This window comes from Geospiza fortis, unplaced genomic scaffold (assembly GCF_000277835.1).
Source record: "Geospiza fortis unplaced genomic scaffold, GeoFor_1.0 scaffold229, whole genome shotgun sequence".
NCBI lineage: Eukaryota > Metazoa > Chordata > Aves > Passeriformes > Thraupidae > Geospiza > Geospiza fortis.
The window spans coordinates 3,154,558-3,169,847 of NW_005054357.1; positions in this window are offsets into that span (position 1 = coordinate 3,154,558).

The following is a 15,290-nucleotide window of genomic DNA, read 5'->3' on the forward strand; positions in this document are numbered from 1 at the left end:
AGGAATGACAGTGTGTAGGACATGGAACAGGCACAGGGAAAAAAGCAGGAAGGGATTCCATTAATTTGTTTTTCTCTAGAACTCAGGACACAACTTTGACCATTCAGTAGCCTGTGTCACACCAAAGCATTTCCTACTGAAATTCTTTCAAAGATTTTGAGTTTCTCATGCTCCTTCCAGTGCCCTCAGAGCAGTTTTGTCATTTCCTTAATTAATGTTTTAACTTGGAGATTTCTCTGCAACTCTTTAACAGAACAGTACAATCAATGCAAATTTGTAAATCTTAGGGTGAAGAGTCTATAGCAAGAGAAGTTTGGAAGAAATAATAAATCAGTTTTGGAACTGGTTTATTAAACATAAACAGCAAGCTGTCCTGAAGCTTAGGGAATTTTATATTTTGGGAATTGATAAAGGGCAAATTCATTTCAGAAGATGGAGATAGAAACAAGAGCTGTTCAACAACAAGATACAAGAGCTGTTCAAAGAGTGATTTTTATTTGCCATCCAGGCTGATAAGGATTCATCATAAAAATTTTCCACTTTTGTTGGAGTAGGTGGGGGAAAACCAGCCCTAAATGAGCCAAAGCTAAACATAGAAAAAGGAGTGAGAAGAACTCAAGGGAAGAAAACCAAAACAACAACAACAAAAACCACCACCAAAAAAACCCGTTTCTATTTGTTTCAACTCTATTACATTTCTTTCAAATCAAAGTTTTTCTAAGCCTCAAAAAAGCTGCCTTCTCAAAGTTACTGAAATTCCTTGCCTGATTTCTGATGGAAGCTCAGACAAAACCTAAGCACTCCTAGGGAATGTTACAATTCCAAGGATGCAGTGTTTTCCAGCAGAAAGACAATTTTTCCAGAAACTGTAAGCATTTTAAATATCAATACTAGTGTTGATTCAATTACTTAAAGGTTAACATTTCAGTCAACAGTTCTAAATATTGTATAAATTAATTTTCCTGCTATTTCCATGGCTTTGAGGATTTGAACTTAAAATTCTGTTTATATTAAAAAGTGTTTCAGAATTCTATTGTAAAAACTTGAAGGAGAAGATAAACAAAGAAACTTCCCTGCTAAGATTACAGCCTATTTAAAATCTTGTGGGTTGTTTTTTTCATTTCTTAGTGCTGGAGAATGGAAATGGCACTCATTGAAAGGTCCAGCAGAGAAGCATTGGCTGTATAAACACTGGCTTATAGATGTGAAGGTACAGGTTTTATACAGAACCCCTAAAAATAACCAGAAAAATCTCTCCAGCTCTAGTAAGCTTTGTATCTATGCCTGATTTTATTAAGATAACCATTTTGCCTTCTTTCCTCCCAGGTGGTTGTTTTTTTTAATGTACTGCCTTTTTCTTTATATTTCTTTATGTTTTAGAGAATATTTGTGTTTGCTCTTGTCTGAATACTGGGAGTTTTATTATGCCTTAAAGGAGTATAAATAAAGCTATTAAAAGAACATGTATATTTCTCTTCCTAAATCTCAAGGTGAAATTTATTTTCAAACTAGGTTGTCCTTCATTTCTACTATTGTTTGAATATGCTGATTTTATGCAGATCAGAAGTTCAGCACTTTCTAGCACTTTGAGTTCTTAATACAAGAAAAAAAAGTATTTATAGGTGACTGAAAAGTGGTGAGCTCAGTTTTCACTCCATAGGAAAAGAGTATGGGAAAAGGCACAGCTCCAATGTACTTGGCAGAAGACAAGTGAATGGATTGCAGAATAGAAGCTGGATTAGAAAATAAGGTTCCTTCTTTTTTTCTTTCCAGAGATTACCTGAGAACTTCAACTTATGAAAATAAACCATTCAAATATTCTATTTTTCACTGTTCTGAAACAGTCATGCTTCTCTGACAAGCAAGAAAAAATTGCTTCACTTCCACAGAAGTTTAGTGGCATTAAATACAGGCGTAGCCAACAATATGGTGTGACAAGACACCAAATTATGCTGAATATAAACTGACCTCAGTTTGCACAGATGGAGCAGCAAGGGGCACCTTTGGCTGGCAGAGCTGCTGTTAACCCTGCAGGCTGTGGGGTCCCAGCTGGGCACGCCCCACTGCAGAGAGTGCTGAGCAAGGAGACACATTCCCTCAGAGCTGCACCTTACCTCTCCTTCCCGACTTTTGCAAAGGGATTAAAAGCACATTCTCTAAACATCCAATGGTATTTTTAACCTTAATGTCATCTGGCATGTGGATGAGTCGTGTTTGAGTGTGCACAGCCGTGTGCTGCTGCTTGGCCATGACAGTCAGGATAAAAACGGTACCCTGGGCTGCCCTTGGGAATTGCTTGTCAGACTCCTGATGCTGTTCCAGAAGCCCCACATCTCCAAACCAACGTTTAGTCAGCACCTCTTAGTTCACTTTGTCTGATTAGACACCTTCAAATCTTAAGAATTATCTCATTAGACTGGTCAACAAATATGGAAAGCAGCGTTGCTTACTCATTATCAGTAATTTAGTACAAATTCCAGGCCCCTTGCAAAATTATTTCTGTATTTTCTCTCGCTTCTCTCTTTTTCACTCCATAGATTTCTTCTCTGTCCCTTTTCTTTAATTCCTGATGTTTTGTTTGTGCTTTATCATTTCACACCAAACTTGAATGCCCTTACAAGTAACCTGTTAGGAATATTCTTGCATATTTTTTCAGACATAGAAAAGCAGAGATACAAGAGATGTTCCAAGAGTGATTTTTATTTGCCATCATATCTATGTGAAGAAGAAGCATTTGTTCAAATTGAAATAATCAAATTATAAGTGCCTTATAAAATGGGTCATTCTTCTGTCTCCTGAACAGAATTTTTCCATGAGCCTGCCTGAGAGCTGGATCTTTCAGAAGTCAGCCATCACCTCAACAGGAATTCATTTATGTAAAAGAGTATGTATTAATGCGAGGCACACAATGTCTACATTGAGGAAAGACAGTGGTCAGATGAAGGTGAAGACTTGATTTTAAAGGCTTTTGCAGCTAGAAATGAGGGGAACTCTCCTTACAGTACAGAACCAGCTCCCAGGTATAGATAGAAACACTTCTGGGTATTTGTGAGTTCTGCAAAGACTTCTAAAGCTAAGATGTAAACTGGGACACAGACTGAACCTCAAAGTCCTGAGTTTGGTGGTTTTGTGCATCTAGGATTTTGTTTGTTTGTTTTTTAATGTAGTCAGACTGCAGGGACAGCAAAGCTTTGCCAGCCTTTAAATCCACAGAGAAATGCTCATGAGATAAACAGCTGTCACTTTAAAAGGTGTTGCTCTGTGTCCCTTCTTTGCCCTTCCCCTGAGAACACCGTGCCAGAGGAAAAGCACTGCAGTCCTGGACTGCCAGCCCAAGGCATCAGCAGTGAAGCTTTCCCAAGCAAGGAAAAACCCAGGCAGGACACAGCCCCCTCTCCACACCCCTTCTTCAATTTGAGACCAGCCTGAGATCTCAGTTGAGCTGTTTCCAGCTATCAGGATAGCAAAATATTGATAAAGTTAATTTTGGGCCCTCATGTTAGGATAGCATACAGAGTCTGACACCTCTTAAGAAAACTGAGTCACATCAAACCACCAGTCTCTGGCAGAAACTATATTTGAAACATATGCTGCTACCATAAAGTGCTGCTTTTATTTCAGGAAGAGACGACTCTGAAGCGGTCTGCACTGCACAAAGAACTCTCAATATTGCCATATGCCCACTCCAAAGAACTGGTCTGAAAGCTGCCTTTCACTTGTGCAGGAAAAACTGCCTTCCATCTCCTAAAGGAGGTACAATAGCACCAACTGCTGCTAGCTCAGCCGGTGACTCCTGGATCTCATTGCTCTAAAACAGGAACGACTGCCCAGCACAAAACTCCTTTACCTCATGCATCAGCTGCAGCCCATCTTTGGCCCTGGCTGCCAAGGAAGCTCTTTCATGTCTATCCAGCTGAAACCTCCCCTGATCTGAGCAATAAGACAGAAACCACACTGAGGAGGAGGACACCCAGAGAAGAAAACATATTCCTGGTTACAAAATAATAACCAAACCTCTCCCCCTGAAAAGTCAGCAGAGAAGTATTTCCTCCTTGCAATTAGACTGTATTAAAGAACTCCTGCGTCATTCTTGTGCTTTGAAATGGCCTCTCCAGATGTTCTCTCTCTCCATCACATATTTCTGTGTCTGTCCTGCCCCCTTTGCCTTGCTCAGCAGTCACATGCAAAGCAGAGATGCACCTTTAGGAAGATCCTAAAGCCAGCTCCAGGCTCTAACAAAAGGACTGTGGGAGCGGAGAGATTTTAGAAGCCACACTTAGCAAACGTTTTTAAAAACTTGGCTTGAACTCCTTTTCTAAACTCTCTATTCTAGCAGAGTATTTGGGAAAGGAGGAAACATTTTAAAGAGAAAAAAGGATTACACTTCTGTCCTCTGCTCTTATCCAAAGAATTCTTCTTTCACACATGATGTTAGAGCATCAATAAAATACAGCAGATTGCATCAGCAGATTCTTTAATAATTTGAAGGTAAAAATAATGGAGCAATTACAACGTAACATCTGCATATGTAAAGAACCCTGATGCTCAAATCTTATGGCTAATAATAGTCAACACTGGTAAGAGTTTAAGTGTTATTCCTAATTCCTGGTTGCCTCTGAAGTGTAGCAGATATGAGGACCTTATCACTTTACCTCTGGTCAGAGGGAATTGGCCATTTTTTAAGCATGATTGTCCTCTAATCTGTGCTACAATTTGATAATGACTTTGATTATTACCTTGGCTGCTTACCTGCATTCTGATAACTACAGAATTCCAGAGCCCCAAACCTCTCTTCACTGCTGCTTTTGAACAATTAGAAATATGTAACAAAAGACTTGTGCCGAGGTCAGGGAGGAAATTTTAAAATATCATATACAAAGACATCAGACTGTTAATAAATGCAAATATATTGATGGCATCTGTAAAGGCTGCTGGGAAGGACAACACACCTGCTTTTCACCTCTAACATGTCTGCTTCAAGAACTAAGCAAATCATGGCAAGGTAGGAGCTCTAACCCAAAATCTAATGCCCAGAATCAAACCCAGTGTCCCAAGATAAAGTGTTCTTTAGCTGCTAATGGGCTCTGGAAAGCCAGATAAGGACCCTTCCATTTGCAAAGTGCCACCACACAGGAATTTGTTTCATTTTAATCCACTGCATTCCCCTATAAAGACTGTCTTAATCAAGTGAGCAAACTCTGGCCCTGGTTCAAAATCTTTCAGGGGCAAGACATTTTCAGCAATTGCTATTTTTAACATGTGTGAACCTGCTCTACTAAATTTCCTCTTGGCATTGTCCAAATAAACCTGCCTGACTATGTAAGTGGTTCATATGTTCTGCTTTTTCCTTTTTTGAGCTACTTTGGATATCAAATGACATTCTTGTGACAGTTACAGCAGATTGTATTTTCTGGTACAGTAAAGCAAACTCTCAATTTTTTTCTGTACAGTAAAGCAAACCATTTAAAATATCATTGCATTTTAAGGCTAGAAGAGACTGAGATCCTCACCCAGCTTCCCACAGAATAAATCAGAGAATTTCATCCTGTGCTTCCTATATCTAACTCATCTCTAAAACTCATTATTCCATTCACATCTTGAAGAATCTCAGTAGTTAACAAGCAACATTCTTTTAACTTCAATAAATAAATTAGATATCAATTTATACTGTGGATCATTGCAAGCAAGAATCCAACACCCTCATAATTATCAGACAGGGCATGTTACTGTAGCTCATTAAAACTAGAATTCTACCAGCATTGAAACAGTCCTTGGTGCCTTAACAGCAGCAAAAATCCTCATGAAAATGTTGAGTTTATTTTTAATGGTTCCTTTCATGTTAGGAATGGGGATGCTTCCCATTGAATTCCCTCCCTAGACAGCCCTGAGAGAGGGATCTTTACTGTTAACCTTCTCAGGAACTGTGAAACAACAGGGTGAAAAAACAGATGCTTCCTGAAATTGGTAAACTGATAGGTAACAGAGCTCGACTACATTTCACTTAGCATACAAGGGAGAAATTGGAGCTTGCTAAACTTGATTAATCCAACATTCAATACTCAGTTCAGTAATGAGAAACGCTGAAAACCTGGTTTCACTTGGCGAGGTAAATGCATCTCAGAGGTCTTTCTGCTGTTAGTGAAAAGAACCTTTACTGATGAGGAGCAATAACACTGAGAAGAGGATTGATTCTGTGAGACAAACCACAGTGAGACTAGATCGGTGAAACTTCAAAAACCTCCGAGATTTGGCAGGAAAAAATAAGCTCTCTGAAGGTTCCTAAGACACATAAAACTGTCTGGATAACATAATTTTGCCTTGCATCTCACTGACCCTAACCATCAAAGCCACTTTTGCTCCTGTCTCAGTCAATATCTTCAGCTGGAAGGGAAGAAGGAACATATCCTAAATTAATCTATGAAGATAACAGGCAGTGGCTTCTGACTACCAGTCTTCATGTTTCATTAAAAAACTCTGATTACCCTGTTAACCTGCCAGAGACAAACAGAAGTCTCTCAGAATAACTTGAAACTTTGAAATACCTTCTTAAACTGACAATTGATTCACCAGTGGTCAGAGGATCAAGGAAGAAAACTGAGAGGCAAATTGGCTAACTTGATAATAGCAGGGAAAAAAACATAGCTAACACTTGAAGAAAGCCAGTGATATTATTTTCCACAAAAAAAAAAATCCATTAAAAACAAAACTAAACTAAAACCAACCCAAAACCTCAAACAATAAAACAGCAAACAAAACAAACCAGTTATGGGTACAGGCTTGTGTTTAAGGTACATTACAAAAAGCAACTTTCTCCATCTGGATCTGGAAAAGATAGCAAGCAACTCTTGTTCTTTGCTGCAGAAGCTGAGATAGGTGTGAATAAAGCCACGCTGCTAATTGGCAGGGGAAACAATCAGCAAATAAACTTGATTGTTAATATTTACATAGCAAAATCATCCTGGCCATTATTAGAAGATTACTCAGAACAACATTTAAATACCACCACCTTCTGCTGATTACAAACTGCCTGATTAAACTGAGACAACTGAAACTCACTGCTTTCCTTTGCCAGGCACCTCATCCTCATGGCCACACAGGGAAAAATTACCTGGCTCTTGTTCAAAGATGGGGGGCAGCTGCAAGGCCGGTGGGTGTGAGGGATGAACCGCAGCTCCAGGGGAGAGATGGCCTGTGGCACCTGAGGCACCTGGGGCAGGGGTGGCTTTGGAGACAAATGAAAGGGGGGTGATTCGTGATTCCTGAGGCACCTGAGGGTCCTGAGGCATCTGGGGCAGGGGTGATTCTGAGACACCTGAAAGGGGGGTGGCTCCTGAGACACCTGAGGGTCCTGGGGCACCTGAGTCAGGGGCAGTTCCTGAGGGTCCTGAGGCACCTGAGAGGGGGTTGGTTCCTGAGGCACCTGAGGCAGGGGTCATTCCTGAGGTACCTGAGGGTCTTCAGGCACCTGACACAGGGGCAGTTCCTGAGGCCCCTGAGAACCTGGGACAGGGGTAGTTCCTGAGGCACCTGAGGGTCCTGAGGCACCTGGGGCAGGGGTGGTTCCTGAGGCACCTGAGAGGGAGGCAATTCCTGAGGTACCTGAGGCACCTGATAGCATGGTAATTCCTGAGGCATCTGGGGGTCCTGAGGCACCTGAGGTACCTGAGGCAGTTCCTGAGGATCCTGAAGCACCTGACGCACAGGCAATTCCTGAGGTACCTGGGGGTCCTGAGGCACCTGAAGCAGGGGCGGTTGCTGAAGCAGGGGCGGCTCCTGAGGAACTCGAGGAGCTTTCCCTGGAAAGCGCCAGTCTGTTGGCATGGAAGCCATTGACACAAAGGAACAACAGCATGTGACTAACTTTGCACATCTGTTTAAAGGCAGATGTAAGAGCAACTGGGTCTTAATATTGGACAGCACGTTGTACATCTCTACCACATAAAGGAATGGTCAGTGGCCTTGAAGCAACTGAGATAGTAAGGAGACAACGCAGAGGATTTGTGGGCTCATGGGAAAGTCCAGGTTTTCAGAGATCCCTGAGTCTAACCTCCTGTTAAAAGCAGGGCAACAGACCAGGTGAACCAGAGCCCATAAAGCCAAGTCTGGAGTACTTCCAGTGATGAAAGAAATTTCCAGTTTTCGGGGCAATCAGTTCCTATGGTTAATTGAACTAATGAAGATATTTTTTTCCCCTTTTTTTCATTCCAGACAGAGCTGCCCCTGAAGAAGCTTGTCCCTGCTTACTCTTGTTCTCCCACTGTACATCCTCGTGAAGAAAGAACCCCTGTCTTCTCCTCAGCTACCTTTTAAGTACTAGAAAACACAGTAGAACTCCCCTTACCCTTCAAAAATCCCACGTTAATTTCTCTCCCAGTGATGAAACCAGTGTCAACACAGGAAAAACATCCTATATAAACAAACAAATCCAAACAAATAGCATTTCTCTTAGATAAAACTAACAAAAAATACAGTGCTACCCCTGAGAGTGAAAACAGAATAATCTGTTTACCTTGAACCACCTAAATACTCAAGCTCCATTTTAAAAATAGTTTTGTCCAACAGAGAAGTCCCCAGAAGGATTAGTTAGCAGGGCTTGCATTAGAGGCACAAAGTGGCCCTCCAAAACTCAAGATGAAGGCTACTACTAGTTAAATATAAATTTTAGGCTGAGACTGCAAGAAATTCACTTACCCTGAAGGCTTAGATCCTTCCACAGAAACTGAATTGCAAGAGCCTAAATTCCATAAATTTTTTTCCAGAAATCTATGTTACTTGCTTGACCATTTTATACAGAATCCAGAGTAAGCCTCAAAGGATGCACCTACATTAGTGCTGCAGTTTGGGTGAAGAACATGTTCCCACAGAAAGTCTGGATGTTCTCTGCTTAATTTGCTTGCACTCTCTGTTGTTATGTAGGATGTCTCTATGTAGACATTCCACATCTAATTTGAGAGAAACTTACATTAATACTGGAAATACTTCATCTAGAATCAATAATTTTCTTTCTCCATGCTCTTTCACAAGCATAATAGTTAAAAAGACATCTGTGGAAAATTATAGGAAAATCATATTAGCTCTGCATGACACAGATAATTACATTAGACTTTGCACTTTACCCTGCAAGTTTGGTAAATCAGGCTCATCATTGTGTTAAAGATGCACATATCACTGCAAGTAATTAGAATTAAAAGGGGTGCACAGGAAGGTAGAAGTTAATAGAACAGAATGTCTTTCCAAAGGGCACAAGGCATGCCATTTACAAGTGTAAGTCAACAGCAATCATTCACACTCTCCAGCAGTCAGCAGGCAGAAATTCTGCCTCCCAGATACATATGGTACAATGCTTGGACTAGCTACCTTCACAGGGAGATAAAATTACCAAACACTAGTGTCATTGGGCAAAAGCACTGAATTTCTAGAAAATGTAGATTTCAAGTCACCTGCCTCAAAAGGAGTGCTTTACAATGTCATTTATATCAGTCAGGCCATGGCACTGCTGATGCAAAATGAATCTGGTCCCATGCAAGCAGCTGCTTTCTGACACCCTGAGGACCTGCAGCTTTCTCCTAACATCAAAATACTTAATGAATTTTTTCACATTGTGATCAATTTCCAATAATAGAAAAACTGCTGTCTTTAGCAGTTATTAGCTCCATACTCAGCTAATGTAAAAGATGTGTCAATTACCCTCATGACCTAAATTATGTTATGCAGGGTCAGCTAGCTTACCAGGGAGAAGGATGCAATAGTTAGCTGAGTCAGACAACCATTTCATTAAGATTGTTTCAGTTGCACGTTCTAATAAAGGCAATGACGTGATGAAAAAAATGGTATCATTTTTTTAGCTTGTAAATCTTAACCTAAAAGTTCACATATAGACTTTTTCTGACATATTACAGAGAATCTACTGATGGCTTCATCTAACCTCCAGAGCATAAAACCACAGCAAAATAAAAGTTAAGCCATGATAAATCATGAGTGCCTGTGGGCACTGTAGAAATACAACTCCTTTGATGGTCCTGAACCTCCTCACCTTATCATCATTTTATGACACAGCAGAACCCCCATTTCTCTGGCTGGATGCTAAAAGCTTCAAGGTTATTGCTGGTTTTAAGGAGTCTTTTAGTCTGCAGACAATGCCATCCACTGCATTGCTAAGTGTGGCACGGAACATTAAGAGCTGCATTAAAGAAAACCAGACATTTATCTCTGTATTTCAGATATAAAATTTATATCACCTTTTACAACTATAGAAAAATATTTGACACGGATATGAGATGGCCCATGACTGTTTATAAGGTCAGCAGTACAGTTCTGGCCAGCTGAGTTATTTTTACAGAAAGTGGGCAGGTACTGCAATACAGTACGAAGATGGGAAAGCCTGAGAGAACAATGGGAAGTAAATGCTGTGGAATAGCTCTGCACAGGAGGTAAGAAAATCTAGCTACGGGTTGAGACAGTGTGGCAATGATGACTTCCTAAACATTTGGGTTGCTGTGTTCCCTAAATCAAGCAATGACCATCAACCCACTTATTTTCCTGGTTTTCAATTAAGCAAATCTTTCCAGATTCTTCCCAGACACATTGCTACCTGCACTGGACTAGACTGAAACTCCTGTTTCATGAGATACTGGTTATTTAAGGAGCTAAAAATTACAAAATATTATAAAATACCTGCCCCCTCCCCTGATGTGACTGGTAACACACCTGAAGGTATTAATCCCAGAAAAACAAGTACAAATCCAAATTTCTGGGTATAAGAGGAGAAGCTTAAAAGTATGTTGCACAAAGAATTGTTGGGCCAGTGATGGTGAATTTATTGCCATTCTGCAGACTTGACATGTGAGAGATGAGAATGTTTTGAAGACACCTGCTTGACATTTCACATCTCATATCAAATGGGTAAACCCCTGACATATTCTATGCATTTCGAAGACTTCTGGCAGATTTTATTATCCTGAAATTTTCAAAGGCTATTTATTACTCTTGGAAACAACCTTCAGTCCATATCAGAGTAAAAACAAGCCCCTGAGAGGCAAATTACTAAATGCAGAGTTCTCCTTACCTATGATTTCTCATGTAGCTTACTTAAGGTACTGATTATTGTCTCATGCTGTACAGCCAAGTCACACCTGTGTCCTGAAAGGAATTAACATATGGGGAACACCACACTTAAATTTTGATACATTACAGAAGTCATTATATAAAACATGACAATGTACATCACAATGGATGGACATTTCTCAGTAGAACAATAACGTACATCCACATAAACACAAAATTACCTGTTACTTTTTATTACCTAATTCTGTACTTACAAGATCATCCAGCTGCCTTGATATTTGGGTGAAAGAAAAGGCAAGGTGAACAGACCAATAGCTACTGACCAAAGCCAGAAAAATCCAATATGAAGTGAAAATAAAATTCAAGAGGAATTTTACATCACTAAGTGAATTTGTGGACCAGTCAACTTGACAAAGGTAAAACAAGATTACTTGGAACACAATTTAGGGCATTAACCCATACAGAATAAATTTGCTGTATACAGACTTCACAATGCATTGTTCCAAATGTATTTCAGTTTAGCAATTTCTGTGTTTGGGTTTGCTGGTGTTTTTGTTAATTTGATTTTCTTGCTGGATAGTTTTTGCAGGTTGTGGGGTTGTTTTTTTCTTTTTCTTAGTTGTTTTGGTTTTGATCTTTAATCCCATTGTTACCTTTTCAGCAACATTTCAGCAACTAGACTAATTGCTTCCATTGTGCATAAAGCATGGACTCTTTCCTACAAGTTTTATTACAGAGTACAAAGATGCCCTGTCTCCAGTGGAACTTACAATCCAAGTATGGACACTTCAGCTGAGGAGGGGTTTGGCCCAGATGTCCCAGTACAGACACAGACACAGCTAGTGAGGTGCTGTTCAGCTACACCCTCTTTTTCTGTGACCATCTGAACTTTTTAAGGGCATGCTGCAAAATTTACTGATAACTCCTAGCCCTGGAAAACCATAAAATCCACAAGTATCCAACTTCTGGTTTTTCACTGCTCATAATTTTTTTATTATTACCTGTCTCACAAAATCAGTAACAAAACAAGTTTGATGCTCCTCAAACCCAGTGCCAGCTGTGAACAAAGGCTGTCAGGTAATTAGGTGTTTAGATTTCACTCAGTCTCAGGTTAAGAATGACTCAGTGGAGCTCAGGATAATCATTCTGCACCTAAGACTAATCTGCAGTAACAGGGAGAACTCTGCAGTTAAAGGTCCTTGGAGAACAATTAGCGACATACCACTAATTAAGGACATACTAACAACTAGTATGCCTGCAGTATTTTTATGTTCAAAACTTCAAAGCTTCATTGCTCCAGGTCAAAACTAAACTAGAAAGAAGCAGGATGAAATACTCAGTAGGTCATACATGCATTTTTACTAGTTTGGAGGTTTTTGTTTGTTTGGGGTTTTTTAGTTTGTAAACAGCTTTAAGACACAACAGGGAGAAGTTCATGCTTCTTGTGCTTCCACTGCCCTGCCTGTGCCCTGATAGGGCAGAAGAATCATTGCTAGTACTGTGCTTACATAAAAACTGTGGGCTAGGAACAGTCCCAGTTTGGCAGAAACAAGCAGGAAGAAAAAGTCAGGGAAGCAGAAGAGCAACTGGATATGTCTCTGGAAAGGATTTCAAGAGGGAAGGAACAAGTGAAACATTAGAAGCTGTTTCTTTAAGGTATTTTTTACATCCTATTTTACCAATAAAAATACATTCAGTGTTATGAAACTACAGGTTTGGTCTTAACGGATAGGAACGTGAGAAACATGCTTTGTTTCTTCTTTCAGCACTAAGACAACTGTTGCAATTAGAAAGACATTCCACCTTTTAAAGTCTGCAAGGAATTTTTCCGAGGAAGTTTCAAAAGATGGACTTGAGCTAATGCTGAACTATAACTCTGTAAAAAAAATCATTAAATAGTTCAGATCTTAAATAATGGCCATGTGACAAGATACTTCCAAAAATTTAAATTTAACAGTCTATTAAACACAAGTTTATGACAGTTATGTCATAGTTTAAAGGTTTAGTCATATTGGAAGTTTCTTTTCTCTGTCATTCAATAGTACCTGTTCCATAGGGTTCTGAGATTTCATTTGAATTTCAACCTTCAAAACCACTATTAAAATTTGGGCCCACTGACATAGGCCAGAACTTAGAACCCACACACTCATAAAATCTACAAGCTTTCAAGCAACTGCAACTGAAGATTTACCTCTGACAGTTTCCAGTGATACATGCAGGAACCCTGTAAAGCAAGTAAACAGTTTTTCTGCATTTGAAATACACCAAAAGAACTTACAGATGGAAATAAAAAACAGACACGAAGTTATTTTTCTTACAGATTTTCTGTACCACCTCATATATTTCATTTTTACAAGCGAACTAGTATCTGCAATAAACTTTGAAACATTTGAAATTGTTCTTTGCATTTGCATTCTTATTTTAAAAATTATAAAATTCATGTTTAAATAAAAATGCGTACAGTAAAAGTCTGGATGCATGGCCTGCCACTGTGTACTACCCACCAACAGGTTGTGCTGGATTAAATCTCATTCTCAAACCTGCCCTCTCTATGATAGCACCACCACTGAGAAGAATGACCCAGAGAGAAGTCAATGACAGCTGAGCAATCACAGAATGTGCTGAGCTGGAAGGATCCACAAGGATCATCAGATGTCACCCTCTGGATCACAGTCCCATTCAGACACCATCTTTATCCTTGCCAAGTGCCTGAGCTCCACTCCAACAACTCCATCCATCCTCAGTGATCTGTTTTCTGTCTCTGCCTCAGAACCCTCAATGCAAACCCAAACCTAGGACAGGAAACTACAAAACTGTGATTGAAGTGTGCAACTGCTAGCAAAGGAAGCAGAACTGCCACCTCTCCAAAAAAATCCATTCGCTACAAATGAGCAACTCCGGATATGACATTTGGAGATTCCAGTTTGTGGTAGATTTTTCCACACATTAGCTGAACTGTAACCTACTTGGCCAGCAGTTTCTTCAGGCAGGGATTTTAATTTTTCATGAACACATTGCTCTAATAAAGTACTTGGCATTAGTTATGGCTTTTGAATTAAAATGCATTCATGACATTAAATTTTAAAACCTCTAAGCCATTAATTTTGATCAGCTTTTTTTTCTTTTCTGGTATAGTGTTTGCAAGAATTAGCAACTAAGTGCATATTTCACCAGCAAAAGAATAAAGGCTGTACTAGTAAAACTTACTTTTGCACGTCCCTGTAGAGAATGGCAATATTTTATACACAAACTGCACAGCAAATGAAAGCCAAAAACAAATTTGCTGTTCCAAATTTGCTGTCAAATATAACATAATAGTTTAACTTATGATGAAGGGCAACTTAGCACACATTTTGCTATCTACATTTTCTTCTGAATTCAGAAATAAAAAGGTTTACAGCATTGCAGAACAGTTCCATAAATTGTCTACCTCAACCACTGACTTTAGCACCTATTTGTAAAACCATCTTCCTACAAAAATTTTCAGGTAATAGCTAAATAGCTGAGCCTACTCAGCTGAGGATGCTGATCTGCAATTTCATCAGGTATGCAAGTCCCTGCGGTTGCCCTACTTTATCTTACAAAAAAAGTCCCCTTTTGTTGGCTTTGTTCAGACTAACATTCCAAAGCTCAAACAGTATAAATCACAGGTATTTTCATTTTTAATATAAAATCATTACTTCAGGTACAACTACTGGCCCCACTAACCCTGTAACTAAAAGCAATAATCACCTGCTGACAGCATGTGAGCCCAATCACAGACTTCAAACCAGTTCTGAACTGATCATGCTTCATCTCACTCATGTCACCCTCATGAAACAGTGCAGAGTTATGACACTGAAAGTGCAGAACAGGAACAGCCAATTTGATATCTGAGTCTCACACTTGTGCCATTCTAGCGTTCAATAAACTGCGGGCAGGGAAGTAGCTCAGCTATAGTTGTACATTTTAATTGAATACAATTTACACACTTTATACACCTCTAAGTAGTGTGTCCAATTTGCTCAGCAAAAAGAAAGCAGCTCAGTAAAACAGATGTCTGCTCCTCCAGCTTCCCCACTTCTTTGTATCACTTTTCTTTATTACTCTACATTAACGTGCAGACAAATTAAGCATAACATAAGTGTCTAAAATTCCAGCTGTGTTGCAAAATGCTGCTGTAAGGCTAAATTTTTAAGTCCAAGTAGTTTCATAATCTATGTGCAGTTATTTATGAAGGCAGCAGG